Source organism: Miniopterus schreibersii (genome assembly GCF_964146895.1).
Source record: "Miniopterus schreibersii genome assembly, chromosome: 14".
Lineage (NCBI taxonomy): Eukaryota > Metazoa > Chordata > Mammalia > Chiroptera > Miniopteridae > Miniopterus > Miniopterus schreibersii.
In genome coordinates this window covers 22819858-22832293 of record NC_138114.1, presented here as the reverse complement: position 1 = coordinate 22832293, position 12436 = coordinate 22819858, and positions in this window count along the sequence as shown.

The window sequence follows — 12436 nt, the reverse complement described above, 5'->3', positions numbered from 1 at the left end:
CCACACATTGGTGTAAAAAATGTGTAGAAAATAATTGTCAATCTTCTTTCCAGGATTTATATTTTAGAAAAAATGGATTGATAAAATAGTTGCCAATGGATGTTCCTTAAAGGAATAATTATTCAATCCATTTTCACTATTGAATTTAGATTAAATTGGATATTATTTTTAAAATATCTTTTGGTTTTTCCTTAAACTTCTTCTCCATATTTGGGTTTTTTTCTTAGAAGAGGGACTGGTTACTCGGAGTTTGGATGGAAGGGCGGTGTGGTTTTGGGATTCCAATTCCTTTTCTCATTTCAAGCTTGAGCAAAAAGTCCTCTTTTTTCTTTTTTTCTTTTCAGAATAAGCATGGGAGGTGGGAGAAGGCATGCGCTTTTTATTGGCATCTCAGACACCTGTGTGTGTCATACCTAATAAAAGGAAGAGATTGCACCCGCTTTGGCCCATTGTGAACTCCTTCAGTTCAGCTCCTGTGTTCTTTCAACGTCCTACCCTCCCATTTTTAAAAAAATCACATTTATTTTTTGGGTGCACAACTTGTTCTGGGCTCATCTTATTTTAATTATCCACCTTAAAATAAGATGGATTGTACTCAGAGATGACAACTATGTTTTTTCCCTGAGCAATTGTAAGAATCAAGAGATCCTTTTATTTTTACCTTACTCCTTTTATTTTTTCCAGGGGACCATGAGGAGGTAGAAAAGACTGAGAATTGGGAATTCATTTTTGGACATTGGGCATGCTTAATTTTAGCTTACTATTGAGCAGTCGCTTAGAGTAGTTAAGCAGGGAGTACACTATTAATCAAACTCTCAAGGATATGTTAGGGCTGCAGATAAACCTTGGAGTTATCAGCATCTCAATGGTACTAATTGTAGGACTGGATGGCATCACTTAGGGAGAGAATATTATTAGACAAGAGAAAAGAATTGTGGATTAGCAAATTCAATATTTAGGAACTAGGGGTAGAAAGAGGAAGAGGTAGGGAAAGATGATGAAGAGTTACAAGGGAAGCGGGTTAAAATGAAGAGTGTTTGATGTACCAGAGCCAAAGGAAGAAAGGACTTCCATAGGGAAGGATTAGGCTGTTTTGTTAAATGCAGCTAAATGCCCAGCCAAATGAACATCAAGAACAGAGCGCTGGGTTCAGCAAGATGGTGTTGGTATAACTAAGGTAATATACTGTAGAACTGATTCTAACTTTTTCCCCTTTCCACTCTCGCTTCGATGTTCTGATGTTTTGCTTCTTGCAAAGATAGTATATTTTTCTATTTTCGCTTTTAGCTCATTTTCTCTCCCAAGGTTACAGGAGGACTCAGGGACATGCTGATAAGAAACCCGCATTCATAACTCCTGGGATGACAGGTTTTGTTCTTGTGGAAAGGACGATCTCCTTTTGATGAATGTGTGCTTCCTGAAACCTTGCACAACATAGGTCTTCTCTTGAACATCTACATAAGCCAGGTCCAGTTTTACTACAACGAACAGCCTTTTATCATACGGTTTGCTTTATGTCTGTTTCATATTTCCTAGTTTCATTGAAGACTCGGTTTGCTTTTCTATTTATTATCTTTAGCCCCTTTAAAAAATAGGTTTCAAAGAACAGATAGTGGCAGAGTTTTTATAATGTAGCCTTGGGAATGATAAAGGGAGCAAAAGAGAACTGCACATAGAACCTTATCATGTCCTTCCTCTGCCTGACATTTTTAGAGTTTTACAGTATCTGTAGTCACCTGACATACCAATGGATGTGACAGGCAAGATCATTTAGTAGTTACACGTTTTATTTACAAGAGCATTATGATATATTTTAATATCTGATTGGGAAAGGCACTCATTTCTCCTTTCTATTTTATTTTCCACATATATAGTTGATATTTAGTTGATATTTTATTCTTCCAGGAAGACGTTAAAATAAACTTTTCAGCTTCAAAGTAAAAGATATTAGGAAGTGTTCAGATTTGATAAAGCTCCACAAATATCATTGCTAATGGTGAAAACACATAAAGCAGATAAGGCTAAAAATGCCACTTCTATTATGAGTAAATAATAGATGAGAAGATATGGCTTAAATGTTATAAAACAAAGAGTTTACTAAATCTAGGCTCCAGAATTAGACTTATCTAGCTAGTCATTGATGGTTCTAGAAAACTACAGGTGCGCCATGCACAGCAAATATTCTATTTAGCTTATCACAAATAACAAATCAGATAGCATACTCTTTAGACAAACAGATTTCAAAGAAAGAGAAGGGGAACGTGAGCGGGCTATTCATGTCTATTTTCTAACCTAAACTCACTGAACAAAAATGTACTCCTCTTTCCATAGGCAATTAGGTGGCGAATTGATAGCAAGCCTGTTAAACTAATAAATATTCCCTCCACATTGGAGAACAAAGGAGCAGGAACTACGGTTTCTTTTCCAAGAGTTGAAATAAAAAATAGATATATGTTGCATTTATGTGTTAATTTGGAATGACTTTAAGTTTTTTCTATCCTGTTTTTCTATAAAAATAAAGTTATATCTTTTAATTTAGTCAAGTTCTAAGACCTAAAAATGAACTAGAATAACTTTGTTAAACCATTTGGTTCTACCACCTATATTCAGTTTTACTTCTTGACAAATTGTGATTCTTTTATGAGCAAAAATGCTTTAGCACATTGTCCCCTCTTGAATTATTTATAATTTATGTTTTCTAAATATTTCAATTCCATCTTGATACTAAAATCTATTGGCATTGAGTTGTACATAATATTTTCCATGATTCTTTAATCTCTTTCGTATCTATATGCTATTTACTTTATTCTATTCTGAATTCCCAGTGTTTAGACCCTGGCACAGTGTAGGAACTTAATAAATATGTATTGATTATATTTGCTTTTAGAACTATATTCTAGTACCAGTTAAAGGAAATGACACAAATTTGATCTATATGCTTTGGCATTGGCAAAGTTCACATAAAGGAAACAAGATTTCACACTGATTATTTATCTTACATTGTATTTCTGCCAAGTACTATTGTTAAAGGCAAAAATAATTTTAGCAACAGGAACAGTATATGAGAAAATGGAATTTAATAATAAACTATTTATGAAACCAATACAATTGTGACAATGAGAATAATTTATTTTGCTGTCTACTTTATGTATCGGAGAAGTACTGAGGATAGATTCTGGATACATGTGGGACATTCTGCTCTTAACACTCTTAACGGAAGTCCCATTAAATAAAAGTCACCTAATATTTTATTTCAAATGCACAGTTTGTTTGTGGAATTGTAAAGTTTGAATTTACTAGGTAGGAGAATATTTTCTTTCACATTCTCCCTCCCCCATTTTTTTGAATTTTTGTTTTTTTATCCACTCCTTATAAACCATACATTGATATTTCAGGTGTTAAAAAGATAAAGATAGGAAGGAATGTAGTTAAGATATTAGAAGACTAAAAAGTAGAGATGGAGAAAGAAAGCAAAAAAATAAAAATCCTAGATCACTCAGATTTAAGCACAAAGTTTCTCCCATAGACACATGGATGTATGAAAGGCCCATCCTGAAGTACTACAGGTGATATCCATAATTAATTTTAACATAGTGCCAGTTATTAAATTATTGTATTTCACCTCCAAGCTCACCTTCTAGTCTCTGCTTTCTGAGGTTTAAGCTGAGGCTCTTCAGTCCACACGTCTTTGTTACTTGCTCCAGTTAAGGCTCTACTAATAAGGAGAGTGAGGCCAGTGCAAGGCTGGGGGAGAGATGGGACTTGCTTCCTCCTGTGTTTCCTATGGGATTCCTGTCTGTGATTCCTGTGAATGGTGAGTGTCACACATAAATGGTGCGTCTTCAGTGAGGCAACAGCAGATCCTTCCCACCGCACAAGCTGAATCTGGTTTGCAGGTTTTCCAACATTCTCCAAACCATTCTCACTATTCCCCACTCCACAGAAACCAGCACCAGTCAAGCAATGCTTTCTCTTTGGAGGTCAGAGTTTTGCTGTATGGGGCCCCCTTTCTACATTTTAATAATTCCAATCTCTTCTCTATGTTCCCTCCTCCCTTTGTGCCATAGACGATAGGAGCGGTTGCTGCTTCCTGCAGTTGTGACCTCCGTGATACCTTATATTTCTCTTTTTACCCTTTCAATTACATAAGCAACAACTTTATATGCAGTTAATAATTTTGTATATTATGTTCTCCCTGTTTAGATGACTGCTGTAATTTCTTCTTACCAGACCCCAATTAATCGAAACACTGATCCAGATGTCAAGAGAATTTGTCTGTCACTTTATTTGCCTTAATCATACAATGAGTCATCCTATTGTAGAAATCATGTGGATTTCAGAGTTGGATAAATCAGGGTCCCAACCAGGCCCCACCATCTCCTTGGGACCGATTGGGGACTGGTGACTTGTGGAATTTTGGGAGAGTTACTTAACCTTTCTGAACTTCAGTCTTCTCAACTAAAAATAACACCTACTCATAAGTATGTGAGGATTAAATAAGATAATGTTTGCAAATCACGCAGGATGTGCTCAATAAATTATACAGATAATTGTGATGAAGATTTCAATAAAGGCAAAATACAAGTTTCAACTATTCAGAAGGGGGTCAAGTTGACTGACAGCTCTTGTTACTCTCAGTGTGAGGCTCCATCAATATAAGTTACCTGTCTTATTTTAAGGTCTGAAATTCTAAAATCTAGACTTATCAAGTGATATATCAGTTACAAAATTAGTGACAAATATTGGACTCCTGTTTATATCTAGAGACTGAACATCTTCACCCACTAGAATCTTCAAAATAACTATTTCACTTAAGTTTATCATTTCATAGTGGGATCCTGACAGATAACACTGTCAAGTTAAACATTGACTGACTTAATATCAATGATTGTGCTGCTATCTAGGAAAACTTTTGGATATTTGCTATCACTAGCTTAGTCAATGATAGGAGGAAAGTTTCAAAAAAGGAATGCGATTTTAGGATGAGTTAAAATATCAAAAACATACGGAGTAAACATTGATGATGAAGTTTATTCAAAAATCTTTAATTAATGATAAAAATTAACCAATAGGAAATTTGCATTCACCTATATTGTGCATTCCTTCTTAAAAAGAGCAGTAGGGTGTGTTGTTTAGATCATGGACTTGACATTAGGTGGCCTGGGCTCAAATCTAGACAATACCTTGCTAGCTCTGTGACCTTGGACAATTTACATGACTGCATTGTGTCTCAGTTCTCTTATTTATAAAATGAGGATAATAATTCCTAACTCATAGGTTTATATACACTGTTACAAATAAAGCACTCAGAACCTTGCTTTTCATGTTATAAAAAGTTTGTGTTTTATCAAATTTAACTTTCACATTGTAATATGTCAATAGAAAAATGTCAAGTTCTTGTCCTTTTTTTGTGTTATAAAAAATGTAGCTTTAGGAACTTCAAGTAACTACATGGAATTTATAAAACACATGGAATTTATAAAACACAAGGCTACCACCTGAAAGGCAGTTGCTACATTCCTACCATCTCTTCACATCACACTGTAATAACTCTGAAGTATATGGGATTGTAATTATATGTGAAGTTTTCATCAGTAAAGTTTGTGCTGTAATTAAAATAGACATTCAGGCTGAATTAGAGTGTGAGGAATGGCTAGTCCATTAAGCTGGCCTGGTGCAAACTATTTCTTATCCCCTTTTCTTGAAATTTTTTATGTGATGAACTTTGGCTAAGAAATAGTCATTCCTCATAAAGAAGATATTGATTACAAATGTGTTCTAATTGTGAGAAAAAGAAATGCAAATGAAAACTTGTTAAATGGTGAGCTACATTATAGGGAAAAATGCATCCAATTGCATTGGCCACCAAAAATGAATTTGAACTAAATACTGACATTTCTTTGGAAAAATGGTTGATCTTTGCTTAATCACACAAAGGAAGACAGTGATAAAAGAGGGAGAAAAGAGCTAAGATGAGTTTTTCCAGAGCACAGAAGTAGGTAAAGTTGATTGATAGCTAGTGTTACTCTCAATGTAAGGCTCCATCAATATAATTAAATTAAAAGTGAAGAGTTGGTTTGAAATTTTCTCATCACTCTTCAAAATCCCAAGGGAGTCTGTTAAAGCTGCTTTCTTACATACAACAAAGTGCAAGGGAACTGAAACAAATAAGGCCAGAACCATGAGACTATCTGGCTCTTTTGTCTTCATTATATTTCATCAAGTGTTTGATATAAAGCATGTGAGTAATCATAGAAATGCCAAATTCCATATGAGTAAGAACTCTCAGGGTTTTTGTTTGAGTTTGGATTTAACTAAACAAATTTACATGTCAGTTAGAGACTAAATTCCCTGCATTCACTCAAAATACACTGATTGAGCATCTACCATGTTCTAGGCGAGGAGCTATGCATAGAGAATAAGACAAGGTCTTTAGAAAATTTGTACATTTTAAAATAAATTAGCCAGTTGGAACTTCTTAGAAATATCTGAGTTTCTGCCCTCGGATACAATAAAACGATCTGTGGAAGAACAGAACAAAGAAATAAAGCAAAATCGCAACATATGAGAGAAATAAATGGATATTCATTACCTTTCACTAGTTTAGTCAATGGTAGGGTGAAAGTTTCAAAAAAGTAATGTGGTTTTAGGTTGAGTTAAAATAGCAAGAGCATATGGATAATAGTCATTTCACTGTGTGCCATGTACTAAGAACACATCAATGTTATCCATTCAGTTCTGCATTTCATAATTTAAGAGGAACTATGTCAATATAAAGTATGTAAGATCACAGCCATCATAAATGAGAAAAGTTGAGAGACTTGTGAACGGTAAAAATGTGTGCTGTGGTATCCTTGGCCTATGTGGGGAAGGACTTGAACTTTTTCCTTGGCTTTCTACTGCAGACAAGGAAGACTGGGGGAAATGTATAGGTGTTAGTAAATGTTAAGCTTAGGTAGCCTCTTCAGAATTGAGACATCACTTCAGCTGCTGGGAGCCATGAAGGCTCCCTGATAATTGACTTCAAATGAAGACAGCCTTCTCACCCAAGGGCATGTCCCCTCTCTGGAGACAGCCCAAACCTGATGGTTGGTTGATGATTGTTCCTTTACTCAAAGCAGGGCGACTTAAAAGGTTCAGTTCCAGACTGCCACAAGGAGTTGACTGAGGCCTCCTGCAACCACAGCTAAACTCCCCTCTGTGCCCAAACTTCCTTCCTTCACTTTCCCAGAGGTGTTGATTTAAGCGGGCATCTTGCCATAAATCTCTACACAAATCTCCATCTTGGAGTCTGTTTCTGGGAATCCACCTTAAGGCACAGAGAAATTTGGGTTCAACTTTAAGGAGAGAGTGAAGTACAGGCAAGGGACCATGAGCTGGATTTGGTGAAGAGGGAATACTTGTTTTATGTGAAGTTGGAGTAAATGGTTTTAAAAACTATTTTTAGCACTTACTGCATCTAAAATAAAGAGCCACTGTCTTTATAAAAGCTATGTCAATGGTGTTTCACCAATAGGGAAGATAATTCTTTACATATCTTGGGTTTACACTTGACTCCTGGAAAATACATCACTTATAGGCTGAAAATATATAACTTGTAGTGCAAGTTTTCCTAAACTCACAGCACAATGCTACAGAGAGAAGATTAATTAAAAATATAAGGAAAAAAATTCAACAATAGGAAAATAAACAAATGGGCCAAAGACCTTAACTGACACTTCACCAAAGAGGATATACAGATAGTAAATAAGTATATGAAAGGTGCAAATTAAAACAGCACCTGTTAGAATGGCCAAAATTCAGAACACTGACAATATCAAATGCTGACAAGGATATGGAACAATAGGTACTCTCATTTATTATTGGTGGGAATGCTAAATGGTAAAGTCACTTTGGAAGACTGTTTGACTTTTTTTTTCTTTACAAAACGAAACATACCCTTGACATACAATACAGTAATTATGTTCCCAAAGAAGTTAAAAGTTTATGTCCATGTAAAAACCTGTAGCTTTATTTATAATTGCTAAATCATGGAAGCAACCAAGAGGCCCTTCAAAATTTAATAAATAAATAAACTGTGGTACATCCAGGCAGTAAAATATTACTTAAAACTAAAAACCAAATGAGCGAATAAGCCATGTAAAGATGTGAAGGAACCTTAAATTCATGTTATTAAGTGAAAGAAGCTATTCTAAAAAGGCTATATCCTATGTAATTCCAACTATATGACATTCTGGAAGGTAAATCTATGGAGACAGTAAAATGATGAGTGATTGCCAGGCGAGGGATGAGTAGACTAAGTACAGAGGATTTTGAGGGCATGAAAATATGATTTATGTTACTGTAATGGTGGATACATGTCACTACACAGTTGTCAAAACTCACAGAATGTGTAATGCCAAGAGTGAACCCTATATAACATATGAACTTTGGATGATAAAGATATGTTAATGTAGGTCAGTAATTCTCAACCTTTTTCATCTCATGGCACACATAAACTAATTACTAAAATTCTGTGGCACACCAAAAAAAATATATTTTTTGCCCATCTGACAAAAAATAAGTGTAATTTTTATTCATTCACACAAGATGGCTATTGTTGTGTTGGCTGTTGTCATTTTTTTATTTGATAATCTAAGGGAGGAGAGGTCAGTGCCCTTGACTGAAGAGTCAGGTATTGCATTTGAAAATTTGAAAATTCCTGTGGCACACCAGGGTGCCACCGCACACCTGTTGAAAACTCCTGATGTAGGTTAATCAAATCTCACAAGTGTACCACTCTGGTGAGGGATGTTGACAATGGGGGAGGCTCTTTATATGGGTCGGTAAGGGGTGTATGGGAAATCTCCATATCTCCTGCTCAATATAGCTGTGCATTTAAAACTGCTCTGAAAAATAAATGTCTATTAAAAAGAAAAAATATGTATGAGACAAATATTTGGTTATCCTAATCTTTTCCATTATGTCCCAGGTTGTAAATAATCAACAACTTCAGGAGGCCCATAAGACCTTTCCTGTTGACTCTAAACCAAATGTACTGCTTCAAGCTCACCTTTAACGGGGAATTCTTTAGTGGACATTTTATTTTCCTTTTGCTGCCCAAAATTAACTCTCTTCTTATGTATAGTAATGTTCAATTTATGAAACAGAGTTTCAGTCCAACTTTTGAAAATAAAAATGCCAGATACTTGCTTTCTCAGCCTCTCTTGTAGTGTGAATATGCTCATTTGGCACAGACACCACCAGTCAGATTCATCAGCCCCAGGCTTTGACCCACACTTTGATCTAAAACCAGGAAGAGCCAGCCAACATGCTTATGGAAATAGCCCCTTTGGATTTTAGAGGCACCACATATCACCTTAGTAGCTTTGACTCATTACCAGTTGACCCGAATGCCCGCTCGAGGCCTAGAAACAGAAGGTTCTACTCGTGGTGTAGTCTCTAGGACAAGCCTTTCTACTTCTTGTGATTTTTGGATACAACTAATAAAATGGTAGTCAAAATGTTTGTGGCAGATCTGGTTGCTGTATGAAGTCTTGTTATAGAATCATAGCAGTGGCCTCCAGAAATGTGAAGTAATGCCATAGTCACACTCTTTTTGCTCTACTGGTTTGTTTTTTTAATTGTAGATACTGTTGCCCTGTTAGAAACTGAAGACTTGGTTATGGAACACTGTTCAATAGGCTTCCTGGATATATTCTGTTTGCCTCACTAATCCTTCAAGTTGAGCATTCCCAGATAGCTCCATCATCAAATGCCAAGGGTCTTTAGGGGTCAAAGACTCTGTATGTCTCAAAGACACAACAACAGGTGCCAAAACAGGTGGTTCATGCACATTACATATTTATATCTGACCCACACTGGAAGTCCTGGGAGCTCCATCTGATTAGTTATCTGAAGAAAAAAAATGTCAAAACCTCATTTACATACAGCTCTACACAACATTTGGCACCAGCTCAGGAAGAGAGGAGAGAAACATTCAGGCCCAATACAGTGGTGACCCTACATATCTCCTTCCTTAATTATAATCATACTTCGCGCTTATTTTTAAATTTTTCTGTCTTTATCCACCAGAATGAGCAATACATAAGGGTAGGAATCTTATCTGTGGTGTTTTTAGTGTCTAAAGCAAGGTCTTTCACAGAGTAGGTTTAAAATAAATTGCTGTTGAGTAAGAGATAAATGAATGCATATTTGAATTAATGCATCTTTGTTAAAGAAAAATATATCAAAACAGGTGAGGATGGAAATAATGATAGGATGAGTTAAAAAAATAAATGATGAGAAAAATATAGTAGCAAAAAAACCCTAGCAGGGTATAAAAAGCACTCTTAAAATACGTACCAGATGTTATGGGGGTGGATGCTCTGGACTCTGCGTTCTCTATTACAGCATCTGTCTGCTCTTGAAATAACTTCTAGTCTAGCACTGCGGGGATAGAAAATAAATTGTTTTCATATCTAACACTTATAATGAAAAAAGATATGATGATTTACGCAAAAATAGATATAGTTCATTATGAAACGACATGTTATCCTGTCATGACTCCAGCCTGTGGGTGGGCTGCACTATGGCGATCACCAGTGGGAAAGGGTGTGGGGAAAGTAGAGGATGGTACAGAGGGAATGAATGGTGCTGGAAGGAGACTTGACTTAGGGTGATGAACACGCAATACAATATGCAGATGATGTTTTATAGAATTGCACACCTGAAACCTATGTAATTTTATTAACCAATGTCACACCAATAAAGTCAATAAAAAGGAAAAAAAAAGAAATTAATAAAAAGTAATTGCCACGAGAGAAAGTGAGTTGTATGACTTCTTTCTTGTTCAGCACTGCCTTTGACGATGTGTCTGAGTTGCTAACAAATGACTGACTTTGGACATGAACCATGAAAGCCAGAGAATGAATGACAAGCCCAAGCAAGTCACACCGATCAGGTACAGTTATTCCGTTTTCTCTTGGTCATTCTACTGTGTATCTAACGGATAGTGTTCTTGAAGAATGGAACATAAGAAAAGATATTTTATGTGTATTCTAGTTTTGTATGGTGTCTCCTTTTTCATTAAAATCAAAAGGGCCCATGTAAATTTCTTAATTTATTGAAAGCAATGGAATTGTTGCTTTTCATAAAAATCTCATTTATGCTCTATGACTATGACTTGGCAAATGGCTAAAGCTTTCACACTTCTCAGGTGATCATTAAAAATGGGACTGTGGCCTCTGTGCTAATTACTGTATAATGGGAGAGTCAAACCAAAGAATGGTTATGAGAACAATAATATCCAGGTCCTTCCTTCTACCTCTTCATCCAGAGTGATTCCTGGGGACAGATACACAAATCAAGGAGGGTATTTATAGAGCACTTCCTATGCATCCAGCTATGTGGTATTTTAAAACTGTGAAACTTATATCTGCTACCCTCCCCACTCAGTGACCCTAGTATTGTTGGTTAAGTGAGCCAGGCTTGCACGAGACTCCTGCAGCTGGGAAAAGTCTTGTTCATGTTTTTGCAATTAGTGCTATATTGGAAATACAAATTTCTAAATCATTATAAAGATAATTGGAGAAAAAGTCAATGATATTTAAGATCATCACTAGAGAAATGTATTTATATATTTTCCAACTTAGAGAAATAAAACAACATTTGTATTTTTCAGAACAATGTATTTAAATTACTTCTGTTGGTATTTTTAGTTCTTAGACAAGCAAAAGACTCTGTGATTTTTACTTAAATAAACTAACTCTATGCAGAGCACTTGCCAGTGCCCTCTCTTTTCTCGGTGGCAGTGTTTATAGTACTATTTATGAAGATGAAATCATATATGTTAATTTCTATTTGAAGATATGCTTGAATTGCAAGTACAGAGAAGTAGAAGCATTTTTTCCTGTGGTTTTCAATAATAGGATGTGAAAGTTTTCTTATTTTAGTTTCTGAAATTGAGATACAACTTTCAGTATGTACATTTAATGTGGCAGAAGCTGATTTTCTTTAAAAACTATTAAATCAATCGTGCATTTTACTATTGAAGGTGTTCTAGAATCGAGATGTGGTATGTAGATAGAAACCAAAAATGTACTTCCTGTAATTGGGTGACCAATCTGAAATGTCCTTTCATTCATGTAACTACTTTGAGTTCTGTGTTAAAATCAATACTTAATATGGGAGACATATAGAGGAGTCAGAAATCTATGAGCATTTCACTGTCTGTCCTGCTCGTGGCTGAGCCTGATGGGAGACAGGGCTGGCACGTTAATGTTTGCATCCCTTGTCCAAAACCGGACCGGTTTTCCCCACTTTATCTTCATTAATTCCTGACATTATTCTTCGTTTTTAAAAATGAACTTGTTCCTTTTCATGTTGTCTAAATTAATGACTTTGTAATAATAATCTTAAACAAGTACCTCCGATTCAGGAATTAATGATGATCTCT